The sequence below is a fragment of the Rhinolophus sinicus genome, linkage group LG06 (genome assembly GCF_036562045.2).
Source record: "Rhinolophus sinicus isolate RSC01 linkage group LG06, ASM3656204v1, whole genome shotgun sequence".
Classification (NCBI taxonomy): Eukaryota; Metazoa; Chordata; class Mammalia; order Chiroptera; family Rhinolophidae; genus Rhinolophus; species Rhinolophus sinicus.
The window spans coordinates 34814007-34828230 of record NC_133756.1 but is presented as its reverse complement, the minus strand read 5'-3'; positions in this window follow the sequence as shown (position 1 = coordinate 34828230).

The following is a 14224-nucleotide window of genomic DNA, read 5'->3' as shown; positions in this document are numbered from 1 at the left end:
TGAAACAATCGTTTTCAGATATTCAGCAATTGGCAGAGCAGGACAGTGATCCTTACAGGAGGGTAAAAAAAGAGGTGAATGCTAAGATATCCAAGGTCACTGTCTGCAGAGAGTTTCCACGCTATTTCAGAGGGAGGAGAAACCAAACAGAGCCCAGCCATGTGAAGACAGAAGGTCTGAAGTTTGAGGAGGCCCAAGCAGCGAAAATTTCTGGGTAGGGTACTGGAGAGAAGAAGCCACGTAGAAGGGGGCTCCAGAGAGGTGCAGAGGGTTCAGTTCCTCTTGCACCTTTAGCGGAGTACTAATCGGCACACATGTTCGAGAAACTCTGGATGCAAGGCGAAAGAACCATCAGAAAGCAGCACTGCCCAGAAGTCACCCAAAGGTGGGAATATTTTATGTTCCTGCCAGCCAGAGTAAGAAATCTCCCGTTATATACCTCCTCAAAAGGTATTATTGTCTTAGTGGGGCTAAGTCAGCCCTACACTAAAGGCTATTCTGGACCTGCCTAACAGAAATTTAAAACAAGACAAAGGATCAATTTGTTTCCAAGTAACTCAAGTGCATCCCCCCAAAAAAGCCTAAAAAAATACTTAAAGGATTGAAAACATCTGCACCCAGCAACATAAAATTCACAGTGTCTGCCACCCAATGAGAACTTAACAAGTATTCAAAGAAGCAGAAAAATACGACCCAAAACTCAATGAAAAAAATTAGTCAATAAAAACGAATACAGAAATGTCACAGGTGATACAATTAATAGACAAGGACGTTAGGCAGCTTTTATAAATATACTTCACATGTTCCAAAAAGGTAGAGGAAAGCATAAGCATGGTAAGAAACAAAGGATATTAAAAAGACCTGTATAAAACTTGTAGAGATGGAAAACAAACAATAGTAATGCCTAAAATGAAAGGTCACACAACTAGTAAGTGGCAGACTTGAGATTCCAACCCTGGACCGACACTAAGTTTGGTGTTCATTGCACTACTATATTAGTTTTATAGCAGAAAGGATTGATAGAGAAGGCAAATCAAGCACCGTTTTCTTAAGTAAACCAATTGGTTCACACCTGTAAGTAGTATTTTTAAAATTTGCCTGAATGTTTGGTCTGTCTTTTGCTTACGTTACACATCAGAGATCAAGGCTCAGTGGACGTCACCCTGCGTTATCGCTGACAGTGAAAGTAGAGGGAAAACAAACAAAAAATAGCCAGTGCTACACAAGTGTAAATCTAATCACACCTGGGTGAATTTGCTTAGTTTTCTTTCCTGTTAAGAATTGTGTACCTCTTTAAAAAAAAAAAAACAGTATGTGCTAGAAGTTCATTAATTGTACTTCAGCTCAGTGACTACTCAAATGCTAGAGATCTTCCTAGATCTATCAATGACATAGAGGTATCAAAGAAAGAAAGGACGCGATTCTTAGTGGGGAGAAGGTCCTGCATATCCCTAAAGAAAGTCAATCTCCGGTTCTGGTAACCATATTCCACTTCAGTGGGGCTAGAGCTCATCTTTTGGCTTTTTAGGATATTTTCAAGAGTGATATCTAACCCGTAAAAAGGAATAAAGAGTTTTCAAGTCCCTTTGCCATGTTTATTTGTACATTACACATTGCTAATTATACCTGAGTTTATCTCTTCAGCAAAAGCAGATTAAGTAAGACTGTAGTTCCATATAGAATGCATAACGTCTTAAAATTAGACACAATCTCAAAGATCATCTAATCCTCCCTTGTCATTTTACAGATGAAGAAACCAAGGCCACACACATAGATAATGGCAGAGCTGAAACTGAAATTTCTACTTTACTTGTCAGAGAACTGCAGTACATGTGGGAAGCAATGTATTCACCTTTTAGAGGCTGTGGGCTGGTAGGTCAGATCCTTAACCTTTCTAGATGGGAATAATACCTTCTGTGGATTAGATGAAGTAATGTGCATGGTATTAAGTTTACATTTATTTCAGGAGATGCCACACAGACAAGACTTACTTACAAGTGGATTGATTTAATACCCCCCAGAACTTGTTGACTAGTATCCTCTCTAAGAGAGGAAAACTAGTTGGAATCTACACAAAATTGGAAAAATTTTAAGAGTCTAGCAAACATGGATGTTTTCAATGTCAAGTCAAAATAATTGGGATGAAGTCTCAGCAAGATGTAACTAGAATACAATTTGTGGGGTAAAAATAGCTGTGGCCTAATGAATTTTATTGTAATCTTCCTAAAGAAAGATGACACTGGAAGGGGTGGCCTAGCAATGGAAGAGGATGAATTAGCCACGTTGCCTCCATCTCTGTCCAAGAGAGGTGATGCCACAAGCTGGATGATAGTGGCTCCTGTTTCCACCCTGGGAATTCTTTCCCCTCTGATTCTGTGCTTCCCAAGCACCTTTCTAAGAGTAATATACATTAGGATACTATCATTTCTTCTCAATCTCCAGCTCTTCTCTCCTTTCCTCTTCTCTTTTCTCCCCTCCCTTCCTCTCCTCTCCCTTTATCTTCCTCCTCTCACTGCTCTCTCTCTCTCAGTCCTAGTCCATTCTGGGCTATGTGGTATGCAGATGTAAAGCCAATGTAGTCATTTTGCCATCATAAGAGAAACTGGCCTTAAAGTGAACCTGACATTGTAAAAGGCAGAGAAAAGGCATGTGAGCATGGGCATGCACACACACACATGTGCATGCAAGCGCAGGTGTGCAAACACACACACACACACACACACACACACACACACTCAGAGACACACACATCAAAGAAAATACATCTAAAAGTAGAATTTGATAAAATGGTAAATGCCTAAATCAATGCAACTCCAGGTCTCATTCTAGTTTGGATTTCCAATTGTAAAAACCACCAAATTCCTCCACTGATGTCACCTATTTTGAACCGTAGTTTCTGTTACTTGCAACAGAAGCCAACCTGATGAATTAAAATTGGTTTATCATGGGACTTTCCTACATGAGAGACAATGTGCTAATCAGCAAACATATTTATCTAGTCTACCTGCAAGGTAATTTTCAAACAACTAACAAATTAGAATTAAGGATTATTTTTAAGTCACATATAATTTTGTTTAGCATGTTTCATTTACTTGTTGAGTAGGACGTGTCATCTAGTCTTGCTGAGTGGATCATTTCTAGCAATGCCAACAATTTTACCTTTCTGGACCTACAAAGCTAAGGACCAGACTCTGAATTGTGGCCACTGTGCTCTAGTATTGCATATTGTATGAACTAGACAATGCTGTCTCCTCTGTTTCTCTCATCTCTCCACTTAACAAAGTCCAGCTCATGATACTCCCATCACAGTGCTCTTTCCACCATGCCACATGCTCATTAGGTGGTTAATTACATCATAAGCTTGAAAGTAATAAAACAGCATTTCTTACTTTTTGTTATTTCACATAGGCCTTCCCTCCAATTAGTGTAAATTATCGAGGTTTTATTATAGGTATACATGTGTGTTTGTGTTTGCAAAGTTTCATTGATGAATAATGACTGTGCAGCCACCCACAGACCAGATGGAAATGATTGGAGACCATTAAATAAAACATTGTTATGTCATTTCCAGCATGTAATCAGCAACAATGGCTGTGGTTAGACTTGTTATTTAAACAGATGGAGGAGGGGATGACTCATTGAATACAAGAATTACTGAGGCCTTAGGTATCCCCAACACAGAACTTCTAAGAAATAAGCTTGTGGACTGGTGAGCATGGCTTTAGGAGGTGCCCTAGGTTAAAGGGATGGCGACCAGCATTGAGTGCATCCACCATAGCTTGAGGTTATGAAAAGAGACTCTCCTTCTTCCCTTCTCTTCTATTGTTCTTTCCTAAAAACATTTATTGAACATCACATTTTTGCCACGTATTGGGCTGGGTATTAACAAAGGAACAATGATAATCACTGTCCCTACTATTTCCTGATTTTATGTCCTTGGTCAAGTCAATTGACTTCTAGAAGCTCAATTTCTGCATTTACAACTGAAGATCAAGTTGTGTCTCGTGGCTCTACTCCACAGGTTTGCTTTGAAGAGCCAGTGAAATTACTGAGGTTAAAAGAAGGAAACCTCCAACCTCTGTGAGAACTGTTATTGTTATCCCACGCCCAGCACACCACAGCCTCTAGCAGATGATAGGATCTCTGTGCTTTGCTTCTCGGAATATTTTTACTAATAGGCACGTAGCACTTTCAAGTAGAAAGCATATGGCATTTGTCATCGGAAGAATCAGGTTTAAGTCCCAGTTGCACGATTTAATAGCTGTGTGACATTAGGCAAATCTCTCAAAGTCTCCAAGCCTCAAGAGATTGTTGTAAGGAACAAATTAAGTTTAAAAAAAGCAGAGGTGGGGGGAGGATAATGGTTAGAAATCACTTAGGTTTTTTGTTTGTTTCCAGAACCACCTTTAAAAAGGGAGGGGATTTATTTTCAGGATTTACACTGTCTGGAGCAGGAACAAGGAGCCATCAGGATGTGAGGTCCTTCAAACTCTTCTTTTTCATTGCAGCTCTGTTTCTCTCCATTGATTTGGTTGGTACTCACTGTATAGTCTAGACAGAACCCTGAAAAGGACCAATCTGAGTGATTTGCCAAGTCATCATGGCCTCTATGAAACAGAAACCTGCCCTCCCCCCAACACACATGAGATTATCTCCAAAAAGGCCAAGATGGACTAGCTTGGGGCCATGCTGGCCCAATCAGTTGTCACTGCTACTCAAAGAACAGCCAAGCACTACTCTCCTGATTAGCAGGCTGTGGATGGACCAAGGGAGATTGTACGTGGCAGGAAACATCACTGACTCTTCAAAATAAGGCATGAATATATGAGTACATTGTATTGAGAAAGAAGTAGTAAACAGAAACTGCCCCCTGGGCGTTCTGAAGGTATGTTTAATTGATGTTACATAGAAAGTGCCATGGTTAGGGAAATTAGATTCTAGTCAGAAAGTAACTCTTCTCATTAAAAGTTTCCCTTCACTGTAGCAAGAAAAAAAGGTAACATATATGTGGGGTAGGAGGTGAAAGGGTGGGATAGAGGAGGCAAACACAGTATACAAATTCAGCATCCAGAGTGTTGAGATGAAAAGAGAGAAGCAAAGATGAAAAACCTTGCAACCATTCCCACAGTAGAAAGCACAGCAGGAGCCCAGCATTTTTGCAGCAGGTTTGGGGGAATCCAGTCTCCTCAGCAATACTGATGATAAAATTTGAATATTTAACATGAATTATGTTTAACAACATAAGCAATTACTACTAAGTGCCCTAACAACTGTGCATAGAGTAACATGGGAAAAAGAGTGTGGGGCACAGAGGAAAATCAGGAACCTGGAAGAAGACAAAATTAAACTGTATCAAAATAGAAGCTCTCTCTTCAACAATATCTATCTATTAAAGGGTGGATTGTATCCACCTCGAAAAAGATATGATGGTACTAACCCTCAGAACCTCAGAATGTGACCGTTTTTGGAAATAAAGTCTTTACAGAAGTAATCAAGTTAGCATGAGGTTATTAGAGTGTCCTTATATGATCCAATACAACCAGTGTCCTTATAAAAAGGAGAAATTGAGACACAGAGACAGACAAGTATAGAAGGAAGATGATGTAAAAACACAGTGAGAAGGCCATCAACAAGCCAAAGTTTGCCAGCAAAGTGCCAAAAGCAAGGAGAGAATCCTGGAACAGATTCCCTCTCACAACCCTCAGAAAGAACAAACCCTACCAACTCCTTGATTTCAAACTTCTACCCTAAATTTCTATTTCTACCCTAAATTTCTATTGTTTATGGGCCTTTGTTATGACAGCTCCAGGAAACTAACATACCATCTAAGCATGTTTACCAGTTCCTTAGGTAGGGAAAAGAAAAAAAGAAAAGAAAAGAAAGTGACAGTCAAAACCCCATTGATAAGCACACATTCTTGTTGCTTATAACTTATCTTACCACATTGCTTTGACAAGTGTACCAGGTGTGATCAAACCATATGGTGAATGTTTAAATAAAAAAAATGATTACAATAAAAGACACATTTCCATTAATCCCCCTCAAAATACTCCCCATCATTTTAAACACATGTATCCTATCATTCTTGCCACTTTCTGAAGCAGTTTTGGAAGTCCACTTTCGTGAGTGTCTCTAGTTGTGCTGTCATGGCTGCCTCGATGTCCTGAATCATTTTGACTTTGAGGAAGAACCAGAAGTTGCACAGTGACAGATCTGGTGAGTAAGGTGAATGAGGACACACCATAATGTTTTTATTTGACAGAAAATGCCGTACCAGAAGCGCTGTGTGACACGGAGCATTTCCATTGTTATCAAAAAATACAGTGAATGTTGCTGCCCAGTGCCATCCAACAAAAGGCAAGGATCTTTAATACAGGAAGCAGTGCATCAAAACTTAGTAACAGTGTGTGACAAGTTCCAACTTGTTCAGTGCAGTCAGTTGTGTGTGAGCTACGGTTGAGAGAAGCTGTGTCTTAAAGTGTCCCGTAAATCATGGATCAGGAACAGCACATTGACATGAAATGGGCAAACAGTTTCATCCTCCATCATGACAATGCTCGGTGTCACACACTGCCTATGCTATATGGCAATTTCTGTCAAACAAAAACAGTACAGTGTGTCCTCATCCACCTTACTCACCAGATCTGGCACCGTGCAACTTATGACTCTTCCCCAAAGTCAAAACGACCATGAAAGGTAAACATTTTGAATCGATTCAGGACATAGAGGCAGCCACGACAGTGCAGGTAAAGACACTCACAAAAGAGGACTTCCAGATCTGCTTCAGAAAGGGGTAAGAACAATAGGATAAGTGTGTTCGAAGAAAGGAGAAGTATTTTGAGGGGGATTAATGGCAATGTGTCTCTTACTGTAATATTTTTTTTTTTTTTTATTTAAACATTCACCTATTGTTTGATCACACCTCATACAGGTTCTCAGTCCCCAGTATAGATTCAATCCTTGAATCAAATCCTTCCAGGCCTGAGTTAGGAAGTTCTCTAAGATCTACTATAAATATCTGAACTTGATGTGCCCTACCTGAGTATTGTAGCCAAGATTTCAGTGGTTGCAGTAGTCAAAACCAGAATTCCTCTTTAAAACAGAATGCTTCTTTAATAGGGCTTTTGTTTTCTCTGTCCAGCTATATGATACAGAAGCTCTTTACAGAGTGTGAAATACTATTAAATAGCAAAAAACATACCTCTCACCAACAAAAGTATTCTCTCTATTTTATGTCTTTTCTTCTCGACAAGGATAGCTGCATGAAAATCCTATAAAAATCCAGAGAAGTCTTCTTAAAAACATTGGGAAAGAATACATATTTTTCCAGCAGGAAACTGGTAACATGTCAGAAACCATGGCAAAAGTCCAATCACACCAGATTTATCCTCACAGTAACCCACAAGTTCCCCTCCAGGAGTCCATTTCCACACCCCCTCACTGCCCCTCAAAGATTAGTTAGGGGGAGTCTCTAGGTGGTAGAGCTTGGTAAGCATTCCTCAATATCTCTGCTCCTCTTCTTTAGTAATAAACCTGCAGGTTGTTGTCTGGAAGCATACCCATCCAAAGTAAAAACAAGCTCTCAAACCTCCACATGTGTGATTAAGTTCTGACCAATGGCATACAAATAGAGGTGTTGAATGTGGTTTCTACATCCGCAAAAAGGGAAGTGATGTGATCTGTATCCTCTGGTCTTCCTGGTTGGAATGTAGCTGTGATACTTGAGCCTTAGAACATGATCCCCAAGTCATCTATTGAGAATGGTGTAGTAACATGATAAAGGGATCCCAGGCCTTTCAACTATGGAGTGTATGCCTACGCTGGATCAAGAGAGAATTATAATTCCACATTGTTTAAATCATGATTATTCTGGGAATTTTGTAACAAAAAGCCAAAATGTATCCGAAATGATTCAATGCCTTTGAATACAAAAGGCAGAAAACTTAGGTCATGGTGATTCAAAGACTATGGAAACTTCTCTCACATAAGGAGAAATGCAGAGTTCAGACCGCCACAGGGCTGGTTATTCCAGCAATTCAAGCAGATCAAAGCACCCAGATTTCAACATCTTTCTGGTCTATTTCCCACTGCCTCCCCACAAATGCCCAGTACTTCAGACCTGATGAACTACTGCTGATTCCCTAGATAGGCTGTGTTCTTTTAAGTCCCCTTTCACTTAAATATGCTGTTGCTTCTCTTTGGAATACTCTTCATTTTTTAGTGGGTGCCTTAAATCTGCTCAAAATGCTATAACAAAATACCACGGACTGAGTAGCTTAACACAAATTTATTTTCTCACAGTTTCTAGAAGTCCAAGATCAAAGTCTGGCCAATTCAGTTCCTGGTGAGGATTCTCTCCCTGGCTTGAAGAGGGCTGACTTCTCCTTATGTCTTCACACGGCCTTACATTGGTTCATGCGGGTGAGAGGATCAGAGGGAAGGTTAGGGAGCTAGCTCTCCAGTGTCATTTTTTTAAAAGGACACTAATCTTTTCAGATAAAGACTCTACCCTTATGATCTCATCTAACCTCAATTACTTTCTCCAAATATAGTCATATTGGGGTTAGGACTTCACATATGAATTTGGGTGAAGGGGGGACAAAAACATTCAGTCCGTAAAAACCTGGCAAGCTCCTCTGAATCCTGTAAGACACAATCAAATCTTAATCTCCTTTGGAAAGCCTTCCCAGACCCCGAAAATGGAATTAGGTGCTTCTTCAGTTTCCGTATTAGTTTCTATCATGCAGTGCTAATCACGGTGAACAGGAAGTAAGTTGATGTTTACTCCCCTCTTGTTAGCCTATGAGACCCTTAAAAGCAAGGACAGTAGTTTGTTTGATTTGTATCCCTAACACCTAGGTCATTGCCTGGCACAGAGCTGGTGCTTAACAAATGTTTAAGGAAAGGGGAGAGGAAAGAAACATTACATCTTCAGAAGAAAATGTCATTTGTGTTCCAAACAACTGAATTACAAAGGAATGTCAGGATATCCATCATTCACTAGATTTGTACATTCAATCTCCAAATTGCTCAATTTGGCATAGTAGTTAAGGGTGTCTGAATTAAAATGCTGTCTTCCAACTTACCAGCTATAGGACTTGATTGATTCCTTACTGTGGCAGATTTCAAGTAATTCTCAATTCTTTGATGTCCCTCCTATTCCTTTCTCCTTCAAACCTAGCTAAGCTTAGTGAGTTGCCTGTGGCAGAAGTCACCTTGTGGGAATTCTGAGTCTATGCCATAAGAAGCTTGAAGCTTTAGCTCAGGCCTCTTGGAACAAGTGCTTTTGGAGCTCTGGGCACCATGGAAGAAGTCCAACTACCGTGAAGCCATGACGCTTTAAGGAACTTCAAGGTACTCCTGTGGAGAGGCCATGCGGAGAGAACGAGATGCCTGGCCAGACTCCAGACACTCAAGTGATCCCAGCTGTGGTTTGAGACTTAGAGCAGACCGGAGCTGAGTCTGCTGTGCCTTGTCCAAATCCATGACACCAAGAAAGCATGAGATAATAGTAATTATGTTGGAGTAGTTTGTTAAATGATAATAGATGATGAAACACTCCACTGGGCCTTGGTGTTCTTGATTGAAAATGGAGATATAAACAGTTTCTACTGTAAACGTTAAATGAGTTAGAGCTTATAAAGCACTTAAAACTACCTAGCCCAAAGTAAATGCCTATGAATATTAGATATTGTTTTACTTTTGCTATTTGTGTTTATTTCTATAGATCAAAACCATTTTGTTTTGAAGAAATTAATGATGGCTCAGAGCTAAGATATTTGCAATTTTGATGACTTTTTAGTTAGTGGGACTTGATTCAGAGGCTGTATAGGTAAGGCCATCTCTTTCCAGGAGTCTATAGGTGTACAGGGTGAAGGAACAAGCTTCTGTCCTAATTATCAACTGAGCATCTTTCTAAGATGTCAGATCATGGCCCAGGCAGAGGAGGGAGGCTTCCTAGTAAGGTTCTGAATCCTCTGTTTACACTGCTTTTCTTTTTTTTTCTTTTACCTTCTCCCTCCTGGGATAATTTGACACTAATCGGCGAAGCTCTTGAGGATGGAAATTGTTGGTCTTTTCTCCCCGTGCGCCTGGAATCCAGCTTCAGAGAAGGAGAAATACAAACATGACACTAATGGACTTCCCTTGTTCTCAGTTCTTCTCATTTCAAGACAGCTGTCCCCTTGGCATTAAGGCTCTTCACTTCAGATCCATTAGTGCTGGGCAAATGAGCCGTGTGGTTTCTCTCATCTCCTGCCCATTAAACCACCACTCCGTACCTCTCTCCTGACCCCTCCCTCTAGTTAACATTGTTTAAGAGACTCAAGGACACGGTTGCGGTTCTTTTATTCCTAGAAGAGCAAAATGTGCTAATGCTTCCTGTGCTGGCTACCTGGGTTGGTGGTGACTCAAAGCCAAGGCCTGGGCTGTTTGATGCTTTCTATCTTGGGATGTTATTGACAGTCTGTTACTGAGCACTTGGGTGGTGAAAAGGGGCCCTGAGAGTCCACGGACACTCTTGTGCTCCTCCACTGACATGGCCAGCCGTCTGCCCTTCTCTGACTTCCCAAGTAGGCCGTAATTTCACAGACCTCCTCTGGGGCAGCATCAGGGCCCAGGGCCCCTGGAAGGAGGGGCTAAGGGGCAGAAAAAGGACCAAGAATTTAGACTTACAGAACTAGTATCCTAACTCACTTAACAAGGGAAACATTTATAGGCTGAGCTCGATATTTAACCAGCATCTGGGGTAATGGAAAATATATCAATTTCAAAACTGCAGACCAGGTTCTCAAGCCCCTCTGCTTTGACTAGCTGTCTGATGTTGGCAAGCTTTCTAGATCTCAGCCTGACAGTTGGACGGATGTCGCATTGCCTTTATGCAATACAACATCTGGAAGGGCACGTGGAGATTGACCATTACCAGAAAGAGCCCAGTTTTCTGGGTCACAAGTGGGTTCTGGATCACAAACACACTTGGTCCAGAAGACACTGTGAACTCTTTGGCTATTTTCCCAACAGGTTGTCTTCCAGTCCACACACAATTTGTCTTCTCTAGTTACTCTTTACTTCCTTTTTCTTTTCTATCCTCTACCCTGGGTCCTGGCCATGGCTAGGGCCAGTCCCTCAGTTTTCTGAGCCTGGGACAAGCCCTATTCCAGGTGCCTTCTGAGCGGGAGCTCCTGCAATGAAACCAGATTCTCTTGCTGAACCTGACTGCCTCTCTTAGCATAGCTTTGATGTACAATAATGTTAAAGGATCTTTACCATGAGTGAGAATGGAACCAGATTATAAAGGGACAAAGAAGTACATCCTGACAAAGGTCGAAAGCACCTAGCACACAGTAGGCATTCAATAATGACCCAGTCTTCCTTTAAAGTTTAACTAAATGTTTATCCTAACTTTCCAACCTACTAAATGTGTGACCCGGGGCAGGCTGCTTAACCTCTCATGTCTCTGTTTTCTCATCTGTAAAATAGGAATAACGACAGAACGCAGGTCAGAGGGTTGTTATAGAAATTAAATGAACTTATACATATAAATTCTCAGAATGATGCCCGGCAAATAATAAATCACATGTAAGTGTTTGCTGGGATTACTGTCATTGTTCAATATTTTGAATGCATTTTTTTTTAAATAGTCTTTCATTCAGGTTAACACTATCTAAAATTGGAGGTTCAAACCATTCAGTCTCTTCCTTTTCTCTCCTTATTTACTTACAGATTTTTAAAAGTTGTTTCACTGTTCAAATTCCCCTATGTTATGATACAGGGTATCAGACTGGAAACATACAGGTCTGAGGACTCCAGGTTCAGCAACTGTGTGACCTGGAACATGCACCCGCTCCTCCCTTTTTCCTCTGTAAAGAATACAGCTGCCTCAGACCTGTGATCTGTGGAATCGACTCACCCTCAGGCCAGGAGAACCACAGGGCCCCTTCAGTACTGCGTTCCTAATTTTCTCCTTTACCCTGGATTCCAGGCAAGGCTGAAGGCAGCCTGGTTTCAAACTGCTCAACTCCCAAGAGAGGAGGGAAGCCTGCCTTCAAATACAGCTTACTGCCTTTCCCCAAGATAAGCCCCCCGCCCCCCAACAAGACTCCCTCATTATCAAACAAGTCAGCAGTATTCTAAGACTCTTGTATAAAATAAGCAAACCAGTCCTCCGGGAAGACCTGAGGGGCTGCTTTGAACACAGTGAATGAGCCTTAATGTATAAATGGATACATCCTCATTAAACTTCAGCTGCCCAGAACCACTGAGATGGCGACCCTCATGCAGGAGGGGCTGTACCTCCACGGGTGGGGGGGTCCTCAGGAACAGAATTTTCTACCCCTTGCCGAATGCTTGCCTCCAATATCTTTATACTCTCATGGTGATACCTGTAGAATCAAGGTTTTCCTGCTTTCCCTTCCTTTAATATAGATTTCCAAAGTAGTCTTGAGCCCCTGTTATGTACCAGACACTGTGCTTCCTGACTGTTATGTAAGGGAGATTAAGACATGCTTCTTGCTTTCAAAAAAATTATACGCCAGTAGGAAAAAGGAAAAATGTATAAAATTCTATAATACAATGCCAGGCTAAATCGTGTTCCCCTGTTGACACTGTAATAGCACTGAGTACTGTACATTCCTATCACGTGTAATAAGTTAGAAAATGTATTTGTGTTTTCCATTGATTAATATCTGTCTTCCCTGTCCCTTCTCTACAGCATAGGCAGTGATGTCTTGAGATAACAAATACTTAATACTAATTATATACCAGACATTATGTTAAGTGCCGTACATATATCAACTTATAATCTTCACAACTACTTTAAGACGTATGTACTAATAGTATTCTCATTTTACAAATGAGGAAACTGAGACACAGAGAAATTAACTCACATGCCTCAGGCCACAGAGCTGGTAAGAGTCAGCCAGATCTTAAACCTAAGCCATCTGGCTTCAGACCCTGCTCTCAATTACTAATCTCTGTATTAAAGGGAAGATACCAGGACTCTTTTTAAGGTGATAAATAAGTCCATGATACAGTCTAGTCAGATTTCCTTTTAAAATTATTAAATTGTGGTAATGCTGGTAAACTTCATTTGTCTGGAAAATCCATTCATATGGACTTCCTAGTGTCAAATCCAAAAAGGTAAGGGATTATGGTGTACACAAAAGATGAAAAAGAAAATGAGGGAAATGGCAGCACTAGATAAATGAGACTAAGAGAAAGAACACTGATTGCCAAGCAAGTCTATGTGTAAAACTGAGAAATATTGCTATGCTTAAAGCAAAGACCTGTACATTGTCAAATTTCTGACTTGATCTGAATTTGTAATTATGAAAACCAAGAACACTGATCTACTACTATTTCCTGAAGAACTCCTTCTATAACAACCCAATTCATTAGTCCATGGGCAGCAGGCACTTCTCTAGCGGACTCTTTTCTCACCAGTAAAAACAGCAAAATGTCTGTCAAAAATAAAAGTGGGGTTCCTTTATGCAACTATGTAATTTAAAGACTTAGAAGATTTCTAAACTGTTTAATTGTTCTATGCCTTTTCAAAGTATAACATGGAGACTTTCATCTTATTGTGTTCCATTCTTGTTGGTAATTTAAAGCACAAAGTCATGCCAATTAGGGTTCGACCCCCAGTTCTCTTACTAATCACCTCCATAGATTTGGACACATAATTTAGTCTCTCTTGATCTCAGTTTACTTAGCTGCAAATTAGGAGACTGAATTCGATGTTTTTTAAGACTCCTTTGCCCTTCTCTAGGTGCTCTGAGATTTGATGAGGTACAAGCCTTTTTATGTCTTTGCATAATGTTTTATTGCCATTTGATCATGTTAGAAAATGATCATGTTTGACTCCAGTTCAAATTCTTTCCGTGAGCATTTACTGTCATAAAAACCTCTGAATTCACTCAGAAAATGCATTGTTAGGCTCCACGTTCAACAAAGCATGTGGTTCCCAGAGCATCTCTAAATAGGCTGAATAAGAACATCTGTTGCAGAGGTTGCTGGTGTTTACAAATACCAGTGTTCTGCTTCTCTTTGGGGCACATGGCTGCACCATATCCTACAGCTAGTTGAGGTCACGTGTCTAAAATTTCTACCAATGGAATGTGAACCTAAGTAACCCGAGCCACTTCTTGGCCTGAAATATAAAAACCTTCATGCATTCTTGGTTCTCCTTCCCCATCCACTAGCTAAGCAGATAGAATTGGGAAGGTAA